Below are 21,865 nucleotides of genomic sequence, written 5' to 3'. Positions count from 1 at the left end.
CATGAATTTCCTTCAGCCTGTGATGATTTCTTTCAGGATGAATGAAACTGAACATACATACAACCAACGGCTATTTTGGCTGCTCTGCTAGCACAGTTTGTAACCACAGTTTCTAACCATAGAAATCATCACTGAAAGAAGCTTGGACCATGTTATCCTATGTAGAGCTTGTAACCATAATTCTTCCCAAGGCTGGCCCTGGGGTGACAGTGTCAAACTGCAATCACTACTAACACTATTCATCTCTTTAGCAACAAATCCTAAGCCAGACCTAGTGGCTTGTCTCAGATAGATATATGCGTAAGAAAGTCTTGACAATTAGCAAGCTTTGAGTGCCACATACCAAACAAGAAAAGCCAGATTTAGCCAGGACATATTTGTATCTCTCAAATCACTTCCTATTACTCCTCATGAGTCAGAATTGCCTTCAAGGTAATTTAACTCACTGTCTTGTCTTCCCTGTTGATAAAAAAATAATCTCTTCCTCTGAGACACCTAATGGATGATCCCCTGAAATACATGCCTAAATAATTATCTGTCTAGGAGACTCTTTTATATGGTGAATCATCATTCACTGTCACTATAAAGGGCTTGTTCTAATTTTGAGACCCTCATTAGAATTAAAATATCAAACGATGTATAAGCTTCTGACAACCAGTCCACTAGAATTGCAGCAGTAATTCTGTAGAGCAAGAAGAAAACAAAAACAAATGTTCTGAAGCTACAAGTCTAGAATAACTGAAATTTTCATCATAGAGCAAAGTCAGAATTCAAGACACTGAATATTTTTGTTCAACAATTTTAGAGAAATTTTCTCATACCAATAGTATTGGAAGCAGAGCAGAAATATATGGAGAAAAACATAGATGCAAAATATTGCACTTCAGTGCAAACTTCAACAGTAACTCCAGGGAAGGAGCAGAATGTAAGTTACTGTATACAAAGGGAATAATTTATATTTTTTATCCTTGTGGAAGAATAGGTAGGCTTGGGATTACAGGAGCTCTTACAGGATACTCTATTGGTTCCTATGAAGACTAGGATGGGGAAAAAAAAAAAAAAAAAAAAAGAAAAAAATATAACAAGCATGTTGAGTGATTTCAAGTTTCCACAGACAGCCAAAGTCATCTGGTCATACTCTTTCTTCTAATGATCCTTGTATTGGATTTCTTTTAGAAGGAAAAGGAGAAAAAAAAATAGAAAAATATCCCTTTCAACAAGCAAAAAACAGAGCCCAGTATGAGTTTAGATGCAGAAGTCAAAGAAGGGGGGAAGAAGGAGGGAAAAAAATATTTAAAAAAAAAAAAAAAAAGAGGGATTGGAACCTCCATAAAAGCAAACTGCTATTTGTGCCTACTTTCAGACATTTAAATGTTTGATTGGTGGGATTTGGTTAAACCATATGTCAGAGCAATTCTTTAAAGAAAACAGCTTTTTACTGAAAAATAAATTAAACTGCACACGTAAGCTAAAAAGTTTACAGAGTCCAAATAGATCTTGTCTGTAGATGAGAAAATTGTTACTCAGCAAAATTAGACGAGTCAGGGCTTTTCTTCAGAACATAAGGGGAGCAATGCAGAGGGAGGTTAGGGTACAACAGAAGATGTTAAATGTGTGGGTTTCCTGCCTACACAACAATCATATCAAAAAGGAATTACACCAGCATAGTTCTGAAAGTTGTTCTGTACTTAGTTTATGCAAGCTCCATAACCTAGTTTATATTGATGCTGCAGTTCTCATTGACAGGATTAATTGGTTGCACAGAGCTTTGCATGAGCACAGTAGCTCCTGTATGGTACCAGTATGAGCAGACAGGGCCTCTCTGTCACTATGGGGTGAAAACTGCTTGTTCTTCTTTGTCGGAATTTACCTTGTACTCAAACTCAACAGTAACTCAGATGACATCAGAAGCACATAAGGTGATTTTCTCCCCAGTTCCCACTGCTCAATCCCAGTGTAAGAAATCATCCTGCTTTGTATCTACTGTGTTATATTACCACTATTTGGCAGGAGTTTGCCAAAGGTTAAAGCACCTCTTAAGTGCAGCTCAAGAAAAGAAAAGAATAAGAAAAGAAAGAACAACCCCTACCCCAAAAAACTATTGCATTTATGCACCTGTCTCATGCCTTTGTATAGTGGTCTGATTTGAGGCTTGGCAGCTCTTGCTTCAGTATCCCACACCTATGTCTGCCCCTCCACATTACTTCTCTGCTTGCTCCCATATCCTTCTCTTCAGCTGTAACCATCCTCTTTCCATCTGCTGAAGAATTTCATGTGTATCAGTAGTCAGTTAAATAAATACAGAAACAATTTAGAAGAAATACATAGCTTGATTCCCCCAAAACTAAGAATACTTCTTTCTTCATCGTCTTTACACAGGCTTCTAACATCTCCCTGCCCTCTTTGTGTCTAAGCATTCTGTGTAACCTCCAAACACACAGACACCAAAAATGCATTAAAGGTTAAAATAAGTACAAGAAGATTGAGAAAACTTCCATGGATATTTAGCTTTGCAATGAGTGACTGTCTCCTCCATATCATACCACATATTCTGATATAGCTCTAGCATGGCTCTGCTCAAAGGAAGAAGACCCTTTTGGAACTCTGATATTCAGGGCATATTTCACATCCTATACATGCTCCCAGCTCTTCTGCATGGTCAAGGAAATGGACTCTTCTCTTTGATTGTTCTCTGCCACAGAGACCACAGTTACAGAAAAATTTGGGCCCCATCACTACTGCATCGCGGCTCTAGAAATGGTTAGCTGTGGTAGCAAGGATACCAGGACTCAGGCATGCACAGAGGGTGCAAGATATCTGTCAATTAGCTTATACTTCTTGGCTATGTCAGAGCTTGGAAAGATGCCTTGGTAGCTGCTCCTGTCAGCAGCAGAAAGGAAGGGTCTGGACGTGCCAGGGGATGGCTGTATGTGGTGGTTCCAGAAATGGTTCTGGAACTCCCATTTCAGAAACCCACCCAGACCATCAACCCCATCCTGTGGCAGCAGCCATCAGACCCTCATCACCAGGCTGACAATATTCAGCTAGGTCTATCCAGCTGAGCTGCTCTGCCATGGACATGCTGCTGGGGCTCTGGGCTCACTTTCCAAAGGGCGCAGGCTATGCTGTGAATGACTCTATGTGAGGTACCTTCCTCAATAAAAGTAATTGTGTGACACTTTACCTCAGCATTATCATTCCCCATATATTCCCTTTGGGAACATCTGTTACATAAACCTCTCTCCTCTGCATGTTGCATGCAGAACTGTCCCTGCAGTACCTGGCACCACTGCTGATCTCCACGCAATGCCTGCTCTGTAGTCACAGTGGGTCGCTGTACTCTGGCAAGAACAAACCCCCTTGCTTAGGACTCACCATTTTTAATGGTGTATTATGAGTGTGATATCGATTCTATGGTGGGTGGTCTTTTGTGTTAATTGTCCCAAGTGCAGCATACAATACTTTATTTTATACATAATAATGTGAACAACATTAGCTACTCTTTAACAAGGCTATTTCTTTCCTTGTTGCAACCATTAGGTTTACATGGAGATTATCAATTAATGTGATCTATCAGAGATTGTGCTATTGCTTTAAAGATGAATGCGATAGAGATGCCTGTAAATTTGTCTTGTGTTGTATTTAGTTCAACTGGGGCATGATGCCACCAGGGTCTTTGAGTCATTTTATGACATTTCCTTTGCTGTGTTCCCTTTGAAGGTTTTTTTTAATATTTTATTTTAAAAAACCCTTAAATAAAAAATATGTAATGAAATGATTGTTATTAAACTGTGCACATTGCCAGTTTAATATGCTAAAAGGCTTGTGAATGTTCAGCAACTTCTAAGTCAGCCTGTAACATTTGTGTGTTTATGTGGAAATTGTTCCCAATCAACAATGAATGTGAATGCATGCACAGCTGTGGGCAAAATGTAGATATGTAGAAATGTCTACATTGACATTGAAGAAAAATGTCCATTTATTCCCTGATAAGGTGAGTTTGATACAGCTGAAATATCTAGCTATAAAAATTATGAGGATTTCCTTTTTCCCTGAATAAATTAAGAATGAAGATAAACATTATTTTTCTGCATACTATGGCTGGATTCATTTCTGCCTGCTATACTTCACCTGTAATCAGTCCTGTCTAGCACAGAATTGGCAAACAGGGTGCCATCTCGTGGACAAAGACGACCTGTACTTACAACAATACAGATTTAGCTTTTCTCCACCTGTTTGAGTGGAATCACTACCAGTGCACAAAAATGACCTAGTACCATAAGCTGCAGGCACTTTGATACTCCTTCCCCTCCGATAAACAGCAACAACCTTACTGGGAGTGTATCAGAAGGCAGGTAGAATCCTAACATGCATTTCCCTGGAGCATATTATTTTGAATATTACAGGGGATAATATGTAGCAGATATTAACTTGGATGGTTTCTTAGTAGGGAATGGTTTCCTGTAGTGGAAAATGTACCATTTTTATCACAGTATGTTAATTTTAATATTTTGGATGCCAGTAAAGATCATTCACAACTTATATTTAGAGAGTCTAAATGATTAAGAACATTCCCTCAGCTTATGTTTCAATCCAGTTTTGGAATAGAGACAAAATCAGTAATGCTTAGCTATTAATAGCCAATAACAAATTTTAACAAATTGCATGTTCTGTGCAATCTGTCCATAAATTAGTAAAAATAAATAAATAAATAAAGGTGACTTGCCACATCATACCATCCAGCACACTCTATCTGTAGAATCATACACAAACATTTCTGTTATTTCTCTGTTCACTCTGAATCTCAGCTGTCTCCAGTAAATAACTATAAAATAAACTCAGATCCTCTGTTTAGGTTTTGATTGTCATTATAGCATTATTAGTATTGTATTGGTTCCCTGTCAGATTTCCAAACAGTACAAAAACACTGCAAATCAGGTGCACACATAAACTTGTATGCATTCCTGTTAAATTACAGTGTATGATAAAGGGTTTGTGATAGCTCTGAGTTTTCATTCTGGGTTCCTACTGGCTGTGAGAAGACAAGCCACATCTGATAAAACACAAAGCTAAAGTGGTTAGTGCCTGAACAGTCAGCATCAGATTTAGTCTAACAGAAATGTCCTGAACTAACTTGAACCACTAAAGTGAGCTTAATGCTTTACTAAGTGGGAACAGCACTTTGCATCCTGTGACTGCACTGTTTCTGATCTGGTACTGGAAGCTGGGAGGATGTACTGTCAGACCATGGCCCAGGAAGCATCTTAATTTGCCATTTCACAAACACATCCTCTGGGACCTGTTTTAAGCATCACATTTGCTCATCACTCACTTCTGTCCTTTTGCACCTCTGTCAGTTGTCTGTTCTTGCATAGTAAACCAAGCTGCTAAACATCTTGATTGTTCTGTGTGTGCCTGGGTTTGTGTGTGTGTGTGTTTGTGCATGCATGCATGCACATGAACACACACTCCAACCTGGAGTGGGGGGGGGGGGGTAAGGAAATTGCTCATTTTGAGATCTGCTGGCCCAGAAATGTTGTCTAACTGCACTCTGAGATGCCCAGTAGGCACACTGAAGTCATCTGGGCTTCTTTTGGCTTAAACTGTTGTTGAGTAAGGGATGGACAGACTGGCTTGTCAGAAATAAGGGCACAGCAGTTTAGCCCACTGAAATTTTCAGGTTCTTTCTGAAACCTTTAACAAATTCATCTGGGTACAAAACAAAATGCGGTGTAAACAAAGTCGAGTAGGTTAGCTTACTAAAATGATCCAGATGTTTTGCTCCTAATATAGAGATACCAAGTGAAAAATGGAAAGGTACCATGCAGCTTGATGTTTTATGCATTTTCCATGACTTTCTGCAAAACATTCAGCTGATTCACTGAGTAATGAAATGTTGTATTCACTCAGGCCAGCTCTTCTCTTCTAGTGGCAAGGGTAGCCTTGGCTGCCTGGTCTTGGGGAGTTTTGTTTCTGTTCTTATAGGGAGAGTGGAATAATTTTTATGTTCTCCTCTTCCATAGAGGAGAACATACAAAATAAAATCCCTGTGCCAGGTCTCAAAGATCTTTCAAGGGTGAGTTTCTGGCTCACAACAAGCTCTTGTACAGCTGGAGGAACCTTGGTTTAGGCACACAGAACTAGCTGACTACTGATTAAAAACTGACTTCAGTGAAGTTTTTTTTCCCCTGTTGTTTGTGGCCAGCCCCCAGATGCTGTTTGGTTTGTAACTAGTTTGATAGGTGGTCCTTCATCCTCCTCCCCATGCCTAGTCACCTTTCAGCTCTGTAGTCTAAACCATAATGCCTTAGTAGGAAGGTCTCTGCAATTCATAGTAGACTAGCTGCAGGGCCACCACTCAGTGACAGCATGCTGTTATTCTCCTTATTCTTCAGAGCCCAAATCTTGACTGAGGACAGTCTGCAAGATCTGAGCAAATTGAAGTAGATTCTTATCAGATGAAACCACAAGAAGTTACCAAATACTAAATATTATCTGAGGGCTGAACACTTAAAAAATATACTGTGAATAATTTTGTTCATGAATGAAACATTACAAATAGTGTAAATTGCAAAGAGTAGCTTTTCTACCTTCTTATTATTAGGGGGAAAACTCTACTTTCATTTACATAATGTGGGTGGCAAGTTGTGTACAGATGTTTTATATCAATGTGTTAACTGAAGGCAGGATTTGGGTCAACATATAGTCCTATAGGACACAGAGCCCTTCAAACAGTTCCTTGCAACAGTGCCAGAGAACTGTTTAGCAGGTTTCTGGTTCCTTCAGAGCTATTAACAGGAGATTCTGTATAAGTGACGATATTAATAGTTCCTTGGTGGATTTCAAAAATCAAGTGTAAAAAAACATAAGAAAGTTTGTGGGACCTCCTAGACATATGCTGTGTCTAGCTTTCTTGTTGCAGTTCTGTGAAAAGCAGTGAAGCAGACAAGATCTGTCAACAATTATTCATCAAATGCCTGATTTGTTAAATATTGCAAATAAGTTGCTTGCTGAATAATAAGAAACCAGTTCTGGAACTTGCTTCTGTGTAATTCAAAGCTCCTCCCAATTAGATATTAATGCCTGGACTTTCAAGTATATTAAATCGAGTTCCTATTTTAATTTCATTGCTGCCTTCTTACAAGTTCCTATATAATTAACAATGATTGCTATTTGAAAAGTTCTTCATTTTTTACCCCATGGAACAGCTTAGAAGTCATGCTAGCTATCTTAGCAGTCATTTGTTTTGATAATTGTCCTGTTTTCAGCTGGGATAGAGTTAATTTTCTTCCTAGTAGCTGGTATGGTGCTGTTTCAGATTTAGGACGCGAATAATGCTGATGTAGTTGTTGCTGAGCAGTGCTTACACTAAGCCAAAGACTTTTCAGCTTCTCATGCTGCCCTGCCAGGGAGGAGTTTGGGGTTGCACAAGAACCTAGGAGGGGAGAGAGCCAGGACATCTGTCCCAGACTGGCCAAGGGGAAGACCCATACTGTATGACAGCATGCTGAACAATAAAAATGGGGGGAGTTGGGTGAGGACAGGGGGTGCCACTGCGCAGGGTCCGGCAATGGTAGATAGTGTAGTAGACATTCATAGGAATTAATACACAAGTTGGAGAGACAGTAACATTTCCCAAAGCATTAAAGTTACACTTCCAAAACAGATACTTTTAGGAGTTAAAGTCTCACCAACGAGTTTCGGGTTAGAGGTTGTTAATGCCTTTTAATAGTTTTCATATATCTACTCAGGCAGATTAGCCTGTTCTTAGACTCCAAACAAGGCTTTATGAGCTATGATCTCTGACTTGCTCAGAGTTTGAGTCCAATGGCCTATGAGTCTTGGCCTACTGCTCAAGGTGAGAAAAATGGCCCTGCAGGAAGTGTGGATTGTCTGCTACTATAGAAGAGCCTAGGCCTAGATTCCTAAACGGGAATGTTGGCAGATTCAGTCACATAAAATGTGACAGCAGTGTGCTCAGCTACTGACTTCAATCTTTTCAGTGACCCAAATGCACAACTTCACTGCCAGAGATTTTCCAGGCCTCCAACTCCAGTTTCTCTGGAAGACATGACATGGTGGCACTAGGTTAATAAGAGAATCTGGAGCAGGTCTGGAATATCTGTCCTTTCCAGTTCTTTCCCTTCAGCTGGAAATGCAAGATACTTTCAGTCACTTCAGCTGACTCCCAGCACAATTCCTCCATTTCTCAGAGATGACAGGGTAAAGTACTTGCAGATAATTCCCTTCTCCTGGACTTTAGCAGTCCAATTTTATCTAAGAACTTTTTTTATTTTAGATTTGCTGTTGTACATATAGTTTACCTCTTCTACCCTTTAAACAAACAGACAAAAAAAAAAAAAAAAAAAACACGTAATGATAATGATTATTCAAAGTGGAGCTAGAAGGTGGGTGGGAAATGGGTTGCCAATATTAAGCACCTCTTGACATCAAGAGAAGCTTAAGTCACAGTAAGGTACAATATTGGGCCATGAATCTATGTTGATTGATCCTGTACCACAATGGGGAGCAATCCTGCTATCTCGAAGCACAGGTAGAGCTTTTGTTTTCTCAGAACTAAGAGTGCCGGTTAGGTTCTTCTCTTGTGGCACTCAAGTGTCAGGTTAAGGAATGAGGTAGCAGATGCAAAACTGGAGCAGTTCTGCCTATACCAGGAGCAAAACATTCTTGCTCTCACCGTCACCTCCTACCCACCTGGGTGCCTTGCACATGGGCTGTGTATCATGCACATGCCAGCTCCATACACTGACAATGAATGCCTCAGCACATCCACTTGCTGTCTGCTTATTACCTAATTTGGGTCACAGGGAGAGTCTCAGGGCCACCCTGGTGTGGTGATATGCAGATACCCACTGTGTTTTCAACACAAATGCAATCCCCCAGGGCATTTTCCAGACTGCTAGAATGCTATCTCACAGATACAAGGGAAGGCAATTTTCTGTAGTGTGAAAAACTTATCATTTTTAAGGAGCCATTAAATGAACAGTAACTCACCAAAGAAATCGCTGCTTGCCCTTTCTCAAAACCTAGTTTTGCTACTGTTCATTGCAGTGAAAATAATGATTTCAAAGAATGTAACACTTGCCTTTGTATATATTAATAGGTCTTCCTCTGTACATCCAAATAGATTTTTGGCAGCTTCACTAGGGCTCTGTAATTGTCTTTGATTAACCTATATGTAATCATAGGAAGCTGCAAGAATGTAATGATGAGAATTTTACTTAACAAGTGGTCTTACCAAGTGTTGTTCTGTGTATCTGTGTTTGCTGCTCCACTCTTCAGAAAAGCAGGCTGGAGAGAATACAAGAGAGTTTTTGAAATGAAATCTAAGAAATGTGAGCTCAAAGTACTTCAGAGAGATGCAGTGAACCATAATGTTCTTCAAACCACAGGCCGTACTCTCTCACTGCACATGTGTTTGGATGGTTCTGATTTACAAATTGTTTGGAAAAAGAGAGGATTAAAGTCCCTGTTATTTGTCACTTGAAACCTTCAAAGTAGTTCACAAAGAAAAGTGATGTGATTTTCTAGTCAGACAGACCAGCATAAAGGCAGATGTGTGCAGCCCTGCTGAGGAAACTGTGGCTTGAACAAAGAATTAATAGTAAGGAATTTGAAAACTGAAATCCTTGATCAGATTATACCACCATACCCAATGTTTATCTTCCCCTCTCTCCCCTCCCCCAAAAGGCAAGTAAGACAAAAAAGCATACCTAATTCTCATAAATTTTAATGAAATTACACATCTGAATAAGAGTTAGGTGACTTAGGCGACTAGAGACACTTGCAGATCAGAATCTGTTCCAAAGCCTGCATCAAAAGCCTGCCACTGCATCAAGAGTTTTCTTACACCTGGGCTCAAGCCCTGTTCTTCACATTCTCCTCTGAGACTCTGTGATAAGGAGTTAAAAACAGAGAACTGTGTTGATTTATAAAATGTGCCGTAAAGAACATTATCAGCTGAGATGAATATTATAGTTTGTAATATTTATTGTCAGAGAAAATGAAAATGTTTTCTAAATTTTAAATTTCAGCTATAAACATTGGTCAAGTTTCAAGTGATTTGGGGTGAATTCCATGCTAAACTGTCAGTGTGTTTTCTGATCTGTTTTGCTTGCTTGTTCCAAATGTTTTTTCATTTTCTTCCTGAATTCTTTTCAGATGCAGAAAGTTTGTAAAATGTACAAAGCCAACATACATGTTAGCTCTGTACTTCTTTCATCTTGGGAAAGGAGCTCAGAACCTAATGACACTTTATGAAAGAACTGTATAGTGATGCCACCATAATGTAAGAGTCCCAGGATAAATGTTCTAGAGTAGGTTTCCCCACTCTGATCTCCTGTACTTTGTATCTGACATCTCTACCTCAGGGACACCAGCTCTGCTTAGTATTAAGTACTGCTGAAAATTAGTTTTTATTGAAAATATTTCCTTTTAATATACCTAATTAATTACAGTATAACTCATCAGGGAAATACAACAAAATGATTAAATGTTGGGTAGGGATTTTTCATATGATAGAGATGTCACATCATCTGAAAGAAATCCAAAGGTGATTGTTGACAGAACAAAGGCCATAAAATTCAGCTCTTAGGCTCTATGATGCATTTAGGAAATATTGATTCTCAAATACCATGGTTTTGGTAGACTAAAAAATGTCTATATTCTAACAACCATTCAGTAAATCTCTGGAATTGAGATAGTCTTCTTCCATGATTTAGAAAACAAATACATGAATAAAAACAAGATAAGATTTTAGTGAGATATTAGGCCTGAACTAAACAGAACAATAATGCAGGATAGATAACTACTTCCAAAAATTGGATAACAGTCTGACTGAGCATTCTGAATTTATCTGACTTCATTGTTTTGTACTCTGGCTCCTAAATTGCACTTTTTAATGCCCAGTTAGATGTGGGTGCAGGTAGAGAACTGTTATTAAATGCTGGTCTCAAAAAATCAGATGCCAAGTTGAAACTTAAAGGATGGCTTCACCCTCACTCACCAGTGACCTCAGCTGAAACTTGGACCACTGTATGCATGTATCCATATTGACCTACCATCTATACAGCAGACTTAAAGGTCCAAAGAGATGGAGATACAAACCTTTTCAGAATGTTATATGATATTGTGCACCAGTCAGAACTAACAAGCTGAGACTTGAGGATGTAAGCAATGAACAGCATTTTATGCTATTAGTTTACCGATTTATATACTTACAGTATGAACAAATCCTGATTTGCATAGGAAATGGAAGTTTATTTTCAAACAGTCATTACGCCGTGTATCTTTTAACTAAAATAAGAAAACATCAGAAACGAATTTTAAACGAAACGAAACGTGACTTCATTGGCTTCAGTGAAAGATGCATTACACCTTGACTTTGTCCAAAAATTACTTCAAGGACCCCCCTGAAAGCTACAGTTACTAATGGGAATGCTGACAAGGGAAGTTATAATCTAGTGATATCCATTGCAACATCAATAAAAGCTTCTTTCAGTAAATACAGGAATGACAACAATCTTGGGATATAGAAAATGGCACAAAATAGGGTAAGAAAAAGGCATGAAGTCAAGACAGTATGTATTCAGAACAAACTGAACAGGGGGAAAATTAGACGTCTTAGATCTCTTGGCATCTGTAAACATCAAGAAGACATCACATTTCAGCTAATCTTAAGGCAAAGCAGCCATATAAAGTAATCTACAGGCTTTCTAAAGTAAACCTACAGGCTTTCTTGGTCTTCTAAAGCATGGAAGATAATAGAAAGTAATCCTCTTCCTTTTTTGTTCAAAAATGACTAAAGTAGGGAGGGCTTTTTTTCCCTTCTCACTCTGTAGAATCTATTTTAAATGACCTATTTAAATGTTCTGCAATTATCATGCTTTTGTATATTTTCCGTTTAGAGTGAACAGAAAGGGAATCCCTTGAAGTTATGATATTTTAACTAACCAAAGAATAATCCTTTTTTTTTTTTTTTTTTCCTGTCTGAATTCTTCATACAAGGTGTCTTAAAATGGATAAGATAGGTTCATTACTGTTGTCATAATTGTTAGCTTCCATCAGTTCCATTAGTGGATAAAGGTCTATCTGAATATTACTCATACACTCCTAGCCAACCTCCTAAATTCTGTACACACTTCTTAAAACTTTCCCCTCTGCTGCTCTTTCCAGCCACTCACGTCTGTTCTTCAGTTGTTTTATGTGATCCCTGCTAGGGTCTCCTTGTTAAGATATGTCAAGGTTTTTTTCTTCTTAATCCTTTTGCAATGCTTCTTACTTATTTTATGTATGTGCTAATGCATTTTATCGTTTGTTTCATTAAATACATCTCCCCTTATGTTCAGAGCTTGCTGGCTTTCGATTTGTCTGGCAGGTTATAACTTCACATCTTGGAAAAGACCTGAAACGTTGTATGTCAGAAGAGCATTCAGGTCACAGATCTTGAGATTAAGCAAAGACATTGTATTTGATTTCTTTGCTTATACAGAATGTTTCTACAGGCATATCCTCCTCTCATCATAAGAGGATTCAAATAAGGTTAGAATTCTCCTTTATACTGTGATGTTTCCATCATGCAGGCATTGATTTAGACTTTTCACATAAATCTCTCTTGATCTTTCACTATATTGTTAATATGCATAAATGTTTCTTCTGAAAATTAGGTATCATGGACACGTGGGGAGAAAAGGTATCTTCCCTTTTTAAATGTTAAAGGGCCCAAGGGTGAGAAAATCTGGACCTTGTTCTAGTGGAACAAACTCTTCTAGAGTTTACTTTCCTTCTTTTATTTTTTATATAAACTTTGAATAAAATTGAATTCCCCTGGATTTATATGACTGTGAAGTTGCAAAGGACATTGTAAAAATGATATGTGTTGTTGCTAGTGTTCAGTTCAGTTCATCTTTCCATGTCTCTCCCACCTTGTAAGGGGCTAGGCTTTGACACCTACTGGAGCTCATTATAAACCAATCCCATTCCCTAATCTGGCTGAAAACTAACCTAACCATGAGAAGGAAAAAAGAAAAATATTTTGAGGTTAATGAATGGTTCAAGGAGTCTCTAGTAAATGACAGAGATGGCACAAGGGAGGACTATGACTAGCCCCTTTGGCTGGTAGGGACATGAAAAGGAGGAATAGTGAGGACAGTCTGTGGTATCTTGCCTCTTTCATGAAACTGCCCTGTAAATAGAAACATGAATGGAGCTTGACCTTTCCTACTGACACACCTACTTTTCTGTCATTTTTTTCTAAGCACCTGTCTCACTTTTATCTGTAGATGCCGGACACACCATGTTGTCAAAAGCCAGGACACCCTTAGCAGTGCCACGACTACAAGGTTTATGTTATATCATCAGAATTCTCTTTCTTTTGAAGTAGTTTGTAAGCTGTAGGGAGTTAAAGAAAGAAAGAAAGAAAAAAAAAAAAAAAAAAAAAAAAAGTCTTCTCAAGTCATTTAAAAGTCTTCACTGCCCCAAGTAATCACTTTACTCACCTCAAAACCTACCTTTAATTTTTTACAGATATTTCTGTGTTTTTCCGTTTTCTTTTTGATCATTCAGCTTCCTTTCCCTGGTGCATCTATCCAGTGGAGAACACAGCAGAGCTGTCTCTACATATTTCTGTGCTTAAACCTTTGTTAAGATTTCATTTTACCTGGTTTTGTAACTTTCTGAGTTGGTTGTTTAGGCCTTGGAGAGAGCTATATGAAGCAGCCAGTTAATGAGAAGACCCCTTCCACCCAGGCAGGGCTGACATTCTTGAAAAAGATGAGATGTCCATATAAATCTCAGTTTCTTCCTTGAACATTCTGATTTGGCATCAAAATATTCGTTGTTTAAAGCAAACATCTCTTCTTTTATTACTTTTTCAGCATTTGTTCCCTGAAGCCTTTTATATCAGATAAGCAGTGGTCTATAATCATTAGGTTTAAGAACATGTCACCACTCAGTTAATGAAGTAGCTGTGATTTCTGCTCTCTTGAAAGTCCAACCTTCCTTTGTGAAAGGCTACAGGTAATAGGAAAGCTAGAGTATGCCTTATTTTTTAAAAACAGTAATGGAAAGTCTGTCAGTTTATGAGCCTTCAGGCTTCATGGAGGTCTTCACTGAAATTAATAGGACATGTAAACGTAGAGGAAATTAGGGCAGCTACAAAAGAAACCCCAGAAGCAAAAGAAGATTAAAGTAGAGCAGCAAGCAAACTCATGCAATATCTTAATTTTGGTTTAGATATTTCCTCCCTCATGTAAGTCATTCCCTAAACCAAGCACCAAATGTAATGCACCTGGCTTCTTCTGTAGATGTCTGTTCATTCTGCCACAATTATCTTTCAGCTGATGAGCAAAGGAATGGCAGTATTTGGGAGGTGGCCCTCCCAGCATACTGGGAGACACAGTAGTTAGCTAACAAGTTGCTCTGTACTCATTCCCTGTTCCATAAAGTCACAGCTTGAGGCTCTACATCCAAGATCCAGAACCAGCTTAAGCTTTTATGAAAGCAAGGTGTGTTTTTTTTTCACTCTTAGACTGGATGAAAATTACTTTATTCTCTTTTGTCATGCAGCTTTATTCATGAACTGTCTAAGAAATAAAGTAAGAGACTTTTCTGCTTACAGGTAGCTTGATAAGAGGGTTATACCTTCCATCTTCATCCATGTAAGAAGTTTATTTCTGGAGTTCTGGAAAGTGATAAGGGTTAGTCTCACATGTGAGAAAAACTTGAGGCAGTGAGAATTTATATTAGAGTATTCTAAATAAGTTATTCACATTCTGTTAATGTTATGTGACCTCAACCTATCAAACCTGACCGGGTTGAAGCCTAACAGCTATGGCATTCATGCCATGAAAGAGAGCTACAACTGCTCCATTGTAGTAGACAAGATAAGTTATTAGAAGCAACCAAAGAAACAAGCCTTGTCGTATGATAATTATTTTCTCCTTCATAGCACCTCTTTCTGTCCTCCATCATTTCCAACCTGGGTCAAATTTTCTTAAACTTGGTATTCCTCTGCAATACATGACCATCGTTATATTATTTTCATAGGCCATTCACTCAGGGAGGATATAGTATTATCTCCTAATTCAGAAATATTTGATAATATCAGAGTTTTGTGGCATGGAATCCTTACTGTAAATATATGCCTTTTCCTAAGAAATCAATTTACAACAGTGTTGGGCAGGATAACAGCAGTTGCTTCTAGGTTTCACATTTGACCTTAGATCATGCAGTCTTACATAGCAATATTTCAGATAAGTTCTGCATCCACTAGTTTTTGTTTGGTTTGTTTATTTGTTTGTTTGTTTTGTTGGTGGTGGTTTTTTTCTTTGTCTTCTTATTTCACACTCTTCATTGTCTCAGGGGACAGCAGGATAGGCCAAGCTTGGGTTGAGCTTCTGACAGTGAGCTAGAGATTAAACAATCCCTGGGTAAACAAGCATAGAGAAAGAAAGTAAGTAAACATGTACTGATGGCACTGCACTGGCATATTGCAATTTAATGAATTTAAATGCCTGCCCACTGTGCCCTGACCATTATATCTGGCAAGAGTACTGTTATGGGGCTGCACATCCCCCCAGGCTGAGTTTACAAAGTCAGCAGACCCAATACCAGCAGCATGCCTACTTTATCAAACTTTCAAGAAATTGACTCATTGCAAATGACTAGGAAAAAATGGAATGAAAAACCCCTACCAATCGTTGTTGAAGGGATGCATACATGTCAGTGTTTTCTTGGGTGATGTTTTCCTGGAGCAGGTGATAGGTTATTTGTTGCACATTGAAGAGGACTCCTAGATAAAATGGAGTAAGTTAGGTAGAAATAATATGGAGCCATGCAGAGACGTGTATTTGACAGCATTTCTTCCACCTTATTTAGCACAGTACTCTTTCACAGCGGTTCTGCCTTCAATGTATTTCAGACTCACACTGTTTCCTATCACACTGTACCTTTAAAAGGATGCACATGCAGAGACTCACTCCAGTACATACGGAGTTTTCAAGGATGCTCTCCCTCCCCCTTTTCTGACAGACAGTCTGGCTAAATACACGGGAGATGAGGACAATGAGTAGAGTTATTGCCTTTTTTTTTTTTTTTCCTCCTCAAAAGGCTATGTCCTATCAGTTGAAGCCCTATTATAAGATGCTTCTCTGTAGTCATTGTTGTATTTTGCTGTGTTGGTTGTTGTTTGCTGAGTATGGCAGTTGTTACTGATTTATCTGTGAGCAGAAACATGCTGTAGACTTGTTAAACAGAAATTGTTTAACCATGGAAACTCCAGAAGCAGACAAAGCCCACATGAGCCTTTACTTTTTATTCAAAGCATTGTTAACCAGCTTCCCATGTGTTCAAATGAAATAGTTTCTTTGCTACCTGGGCCCTGTGCAAAGTATCACAACATTAACTGTTGGTCTGTCTTTATCATTCTTTTTGAGAAGGAAGGCATAATGTGTGGTGTTAACATAATAATTATAAATTAGAGTCCAATTCATAGTAATTCCCTGTAATTTGTGGTGACTTTTATGAGAGTTTCATCTTCTGGCATGAGCCTTTTCAAACAGAGCAACCCAAACATATCTGTGTGCACACTGCTTCTCTCCCAGGTATGATTTTGGCAGCAGGGTACACCAGGCTTGCTCACAGCTGGCCAGCACATAAGTCAGTGCATGAACAACTAAGGCCTGCTCCCCAGCTGGTCATGGTAATTGCAATTTCTAGTCTTTGTCTTCAGATTTCAAGAACCACAGGTGTGTGGGCAATCAGTATCTCTTGTTAGTTCAAACTAGAGGGTACTAACCCTTTTTTAATTTTCAGGATTGCAACAGACAAACTGTGGAGAGAGCAGAGATATGCAATTCAGTACATGGGGAACAATCATTTAGGATGCTCTTGCAGCCATAAGCAGGACATAAGCATATATAGGACGTAAGCAATTGTGTTAAACAACCCCACACATATGTACAAATGCAGCCTCAGTTCAGATAATAATCTTCATACAGTTAGCCTCAGCCCATTGGTCCAGGCTATCCAGATCCTCCTGCAGAGCCTTCCTACCTTCAAGCAGATTGACACATGCACCTAACTTGGTGTCATCTGCAAACTTAAAATGTGCAGGTAAATCTCCCAAGAATGCTTAGGATTTTTAGCTCTCATTTCCTATCAGTTCATTTTTCATAAAATTACTGTGGATGAAATAAAAAAGTAATTCATTGAAAAGTACTTCCCTTAACTTAAGCTGAAATCCTATGTTCGTGTGTGCTGAGCAGCTTAAGGAAAATGCTCTCCAAAGTTTTGGGCTGTGGGCAGGAGATTCAGCATTTCAATTGGCCTCTGCATTTTGATGATTCTGTTGCTGAAGATTTTTCTCCTGACAGACATCAAATGCAGTTTTAGTTTCAGGTTCTTGCAACAGCCCAGAAGTAACTTGGGAGAGGTAGGTGACCAAGCATGTCTGTGTATTTGAAGGAAAATGTTATATAGAAGCTCTCACAGAAATGTGAAAGGCAGCAAAATACAAATAAGTTTATATATAGTTTCTGAGCAGATTACATGATGAATTTCAGTAGCCAAAAGTAAAAATTACCTTGCTCTGCCATTAACTTCTCTTAGATGCAGTAATGACATGATTTATAAGCTAACTGTACTATTACTGAATGCCACTCGTGCATGTCTCCTTCAGTGGGCAGTGGTGTATCTCACCTTTCCACTTCTTCCTCAGATACGTCTTTTTGCAAAATACCATGTTACTAATCTATCTGCTTGATAGTTTTTGCTCTCCTTTTTCTAAACTGAAGAAAAATACATGTTCCTGTAGCAAACAACAGACAGGCCAGAGAAAAAAAATATCAAGAGGAATAAATGAGGTTCCATCACAACTAGACAGTTAAGAAAAGGTGAGAGATGTCAATAACGGGCATGGTGTGTAGCCTGAAGTAATCTTGGAAACTTCAGGAAACCAGACTAGATAGTCTGACTTGCCCTTTATGTCTCTTCTGTCTTCCAGTTACTATCTACCACCAGGCTACCTAGAAAATTTCTACTGTTGATGACAGAAGTTTAGTCTAGATCTCAAGGGGGTACAACCCCTAGGATTCTAGGATGTAACCCCTTAAACTGAATTATTCCTTAAGCATGCCATCATCTTAGATCACAATCTTGGCTTTAAGCTCATGCTTATATTATACTTTATCCTCAGTTTGGTTTGGTTTGTTGTCCTGATGTATCAGCCTAAATCTTAGTGAGTCTGACATGTTGTGGGTTAGGACAAGTGGCTTAGAACCACTTAAATAAGATTTGGAGGAGGAGTTATTTTTCATGACTGCAAATCAGAAATAATAATAAAAAAAAATATACGGCATACTAAAATCTGAACAATTAAATTGTGTTGCATAACTAAGTTTCATTGTCAGATAAGTTCTACAGCATCATGAACATATGTCATTGTCAATAGCCACTTGTAATACAAACATCAAGAATTATTTAGTTATAGCGCAATTGCAGTTCTCTTCAATGCTTCTTCATTTCATGGTTTACTTGGTCAAAATATGATCTTTTGTTATGCTCCTTGGTTGACTTTTGATTCAGTCTCTAAGCAAGGAATGTTGGTGGGAGTAGGGATCTGTCTTTGATATCATCTTTATGGTGTTTCACCTGCTAAACGAGCAAGGAAGTTTTTAACATCCGGCTTAATATAGCTGGTTAAACAAAACTGGCACCTTCATCTGTACACCTGCATTTCTGTGCCTGTTAAAATATACTTATAAGCCAGATATTTTTCTAAATTAATTTTATTATAAACCTATTCTCTCTATTCTAGAAGTTTATTTAAATAAAGCAATACAGAAAAACAGCTTAAACTTTAAGCAAATCCTTCTAAACCAGGCCCTTTTTATACATGCATTCCCTTTTATGTGAATAGTACTTTGTTAATGGTTCAATAATTAAGGGAGTTTACATTTTAAATACTTTAGTTTTTAATTGGCTGAATATTAATCATAGATCACTTTCAGTTCTGTTGTGATATGCAAATTATTGATGTCTCAGCTGCATTTGTTTTCAGGTATCAGTCTATCCGCATAATGCAAAATAACATTCTGCAATTATTTCAATTAGATGCAGACAGCTTTCAGAGCAAGCTATTTATTTCATATCTGTAAATGAAGAAAGCAGTTGCTGTTTTTCCATTCCTTGATGTTTACTACCCCAAACTACCACTGGTATGGGTGCAATACATGACCAGTTTTCTATGTGAAATTATGTTAGCGTTCACAGTAAAGGACAAACAGTTGAACTCCCCTTGCAAGATTTCATTTGGTTAACTGACTCTTCTGCCTGGGAAAGAGATGTCACCTTGTTCAGGGGTACTCGTTACCTTTTAAACTCATATTATGAAATGGAGAGTAAATAGGAGTTCTCAATTAGCAGAATCTGTTTTGCACAAGTGCCTAACATTGGAGGATTTTTTTTTCATCAGACTGCAGCTGTTACCTAAGCAGAGGAGGAATTTCACCTAACCACAAAGAATAAAATGCACAAATAGCCGCGTTGTCTTAAGAACGGGTTGGTTACGTCTCCTCACAGTGATTTTGTTCCATAATTGCGATTCACATTGAATGCAGCAAATGTTACCGTCCTGCCCACTCAGTTTCCACCTCTACTTTTGTTTCAAGGCGGGGGAGGGAGGAATTGTCAGAAAACCCGAGGAGAGGAGGGGGGGTCCTTTCTTTCCTCTCCTTCCCCCTCTCTGCTTTTCCCAGCACCGCGGTGCTGGGCGGCCGGGGGCGGGCTGGCCCCGTCCCGGCTGTGCCGCGGGCTGCACTTGTGGCTGCGGCCGCCCATGGCAGCAGCAGCGGGGCCCCGCCGCTCTCACCGCCCCGGGGGGCGCCGCCCGCCCCGCCGCAGCCGCCCGAGCTCCCCGGGGGCGCAGCCCGGCATCTCTCCGGGAAAGGTAACGGCGTGTGCGGGAGAGGCTTTGGAGGCTGCGATGTGCAGGGCTTGCCTCCCCGGAGCGGCGTCTCCTTCCCTCTCCGAGCGTGTGTGCGTCTGTGTGCGAGGCGAAGGGGAGGGGGCTCTCTGCTGCGTGCAAGGGGTGGGCGAGAGCAGTGCGATGGGAGCGGGCGCCCGTGTGCAGAGGGATCCTCTCCCCGCATGTGTGCGGAGGACCGCGGTGGCGGGGCAGGGCTCGGCGGGGCGCTTGCTGCGTGCGGCGGAGCTCGCCGGGCTACCGCAGCGCTGGGCAGCGCCTCCGCTCCGCACCCGGCGCCGCCGGGGGGTGCTGGCCCCGGGGGAGGGGGGCTCCGCGGAGCTGCCGGCGGGGAGACTTCGAGGGGAGAGCAGCGGAGCGCGGCGGGGCCGCGACGACCCCCGGCCGCCGAGGTAGGGAGGGTGCCGAGCCGGCCGCCGAGCATCACCCCCAATCCCCGGGGGCGGCCGGCCGCCCCGCCGGGCGCGCGAGTGCGGGCGGGGAGGGGGCCGCGGCGTTTGCGGTGGCGTTTTAATTGCTCGGAATTATTCCGAAGGTTTTGTTGCTACTACTGTAATGATTATTGCTGTTTTAAAAGGGGGAGGGGGGGGTGCAAAGCTGAGGAGACGGTGGCTTCCTGCCGGAGTCCTCTCCATCGCGCTCGCCTCTTCCCGGCAGCCGGCCGCCTCCCGGAGCCCCGGCGGGGCTGCATGAGCCGCTGGAGGTGCGGGAGGGACGGGAGGGCAGGATCCGTGCGGCGGGGCTGGGGGAGAGGGCGTGAGGATGAATGCCCTGCGGGCTGGACTTTGCAAAGGTGCGGGAAGAGGCGGAGGGGGGGGAGCGGGGGGGGCACACGGCTGTACCTTGTTGAGGAGGGGTGGAAGGGATGCCGGGCTGCATCGCCGCGCTGTGCCCGCTCCCAGCCGCCGGGTGTGCGCGGAGCGTGTGCGCCCGCGCCCCGCCTGCCTTCCCTCGCCGGGAGGCAGAGGGCGACGGGGCGCCCACGGCACGGGGGAGCTGGCACCAGGCAAGCCGGCTCCGGCCACCGTGTTGCGGCAAAAAATTGCGGTAGTGCCTGCGCTCCTGGCCGGGCTCGCCGCCCCAGCGCCGCGCCGCGTCCCCGCTCGGCACCGGCCGGGGCCCCGGGGCTGAGGAAGAGGAGGGGACCCGAGCGTGGGCGAGGCAGGGATACGGGGGGGGGAGCTGGGGCAGGGGGCGCGGGGCTGCCCCCGGGCACTCTCGCCGCGGGCAGGGCCGGCAGCCCGCGGGGATCAGCAGCTGCTGCTCCGCACCCTCTGCTCCCTCTGGCCCCTCTCCGGGGCCTCCCTGACCCCTTCAGCCATCCCTTTCCCTCTCCCTTCCTTGCTCCCTCCGCTTTCCCCCTCCCTCTTGTCCTTCTGTCCTCCCTTCCTTCCTCCCTTGTCCCTCCTCTGCCCTCCCTTCCAGGTCCCCCGGCGCATCCTCTCCTCCCTGCGGCTCCCTCCAGCCCGATTCTCCTCCCTCCAGCTGGCTCCTGCTTTTTCCACTCCATCCTGGCTCCCTCCTTTCAACTCGGTGGCTTCCCACAGCGGGAAATGAGAGGGACAACAAGTTGGGAAATGGGGCAATGGGAAAGCTGGGGGTGGGGGAGGGATGGGGGAGTGGGATGAGAGGGGGAGTAATGCATCGATTATTGACTGATTTTTTTAAAAGGGGGACGGGGGGAAATCCAGCTTCTAACTCAGAGGAAATGCTGTGGCTCCAGTTCTGCGTGAAAAATGGCAGCTCAGCTGGCCTGACAATATGTGGAGGGTTCTTGAAAGCCACTGCTGTATCAGTGCAGGGATCAGAGCAAATTACATAACGTTTTTTTTTTTTTTTTTTTAACAAAAAAAAAAAAAAGTT

The 21,865-nt window shown here is 41.4% G+C and overlaps 1 protein-coding gene across 15 annotated transcripts in view; it reads left to right on the top strand.

Annotated features, from left to right (window-relative positions):
* SLITRK4 (SLIT and NTRK like family member 4) overlaps positions 1-21,865 on the top strand; it is a 268,817-nt gene that overhangs the window by 238,918 nt on the left and 8,034 nt on the right. The window contains exon 1 of one of the 15 annotated variants that reach the window (XM_084535147.1): positions 19,850-19,966. The exons of 13 other annotated variants lie outside the window; for them this stretch is intronic. The gene's annotated coding sequence lies outside the window, so the exon portion shown is untranslated. Of the gene's footprint in view, positions 1-19,849; positions 19,967-20,295; positions 20,395-21,865 lie in introns of those variants that run through there. One more of the 15 variants, XM_084535148.1, reaches the window with a different exon arrangement.

This window comes from Aythya ferina, assembly GCF_964211825.1.
Source record: "Aythya ferina genome assembly, chromosome: 13".
NCBI classification, from domain to species: Eukaryota; Metazoa; Chordata; class Aves; order Anseriformes; family Anatidae; genus Aythya; species Aythya ferina.
Note: the sequence above shows the minus strand (reverse complement) of the source record. Positions and strands in the feature narration are given on the sequence as shown.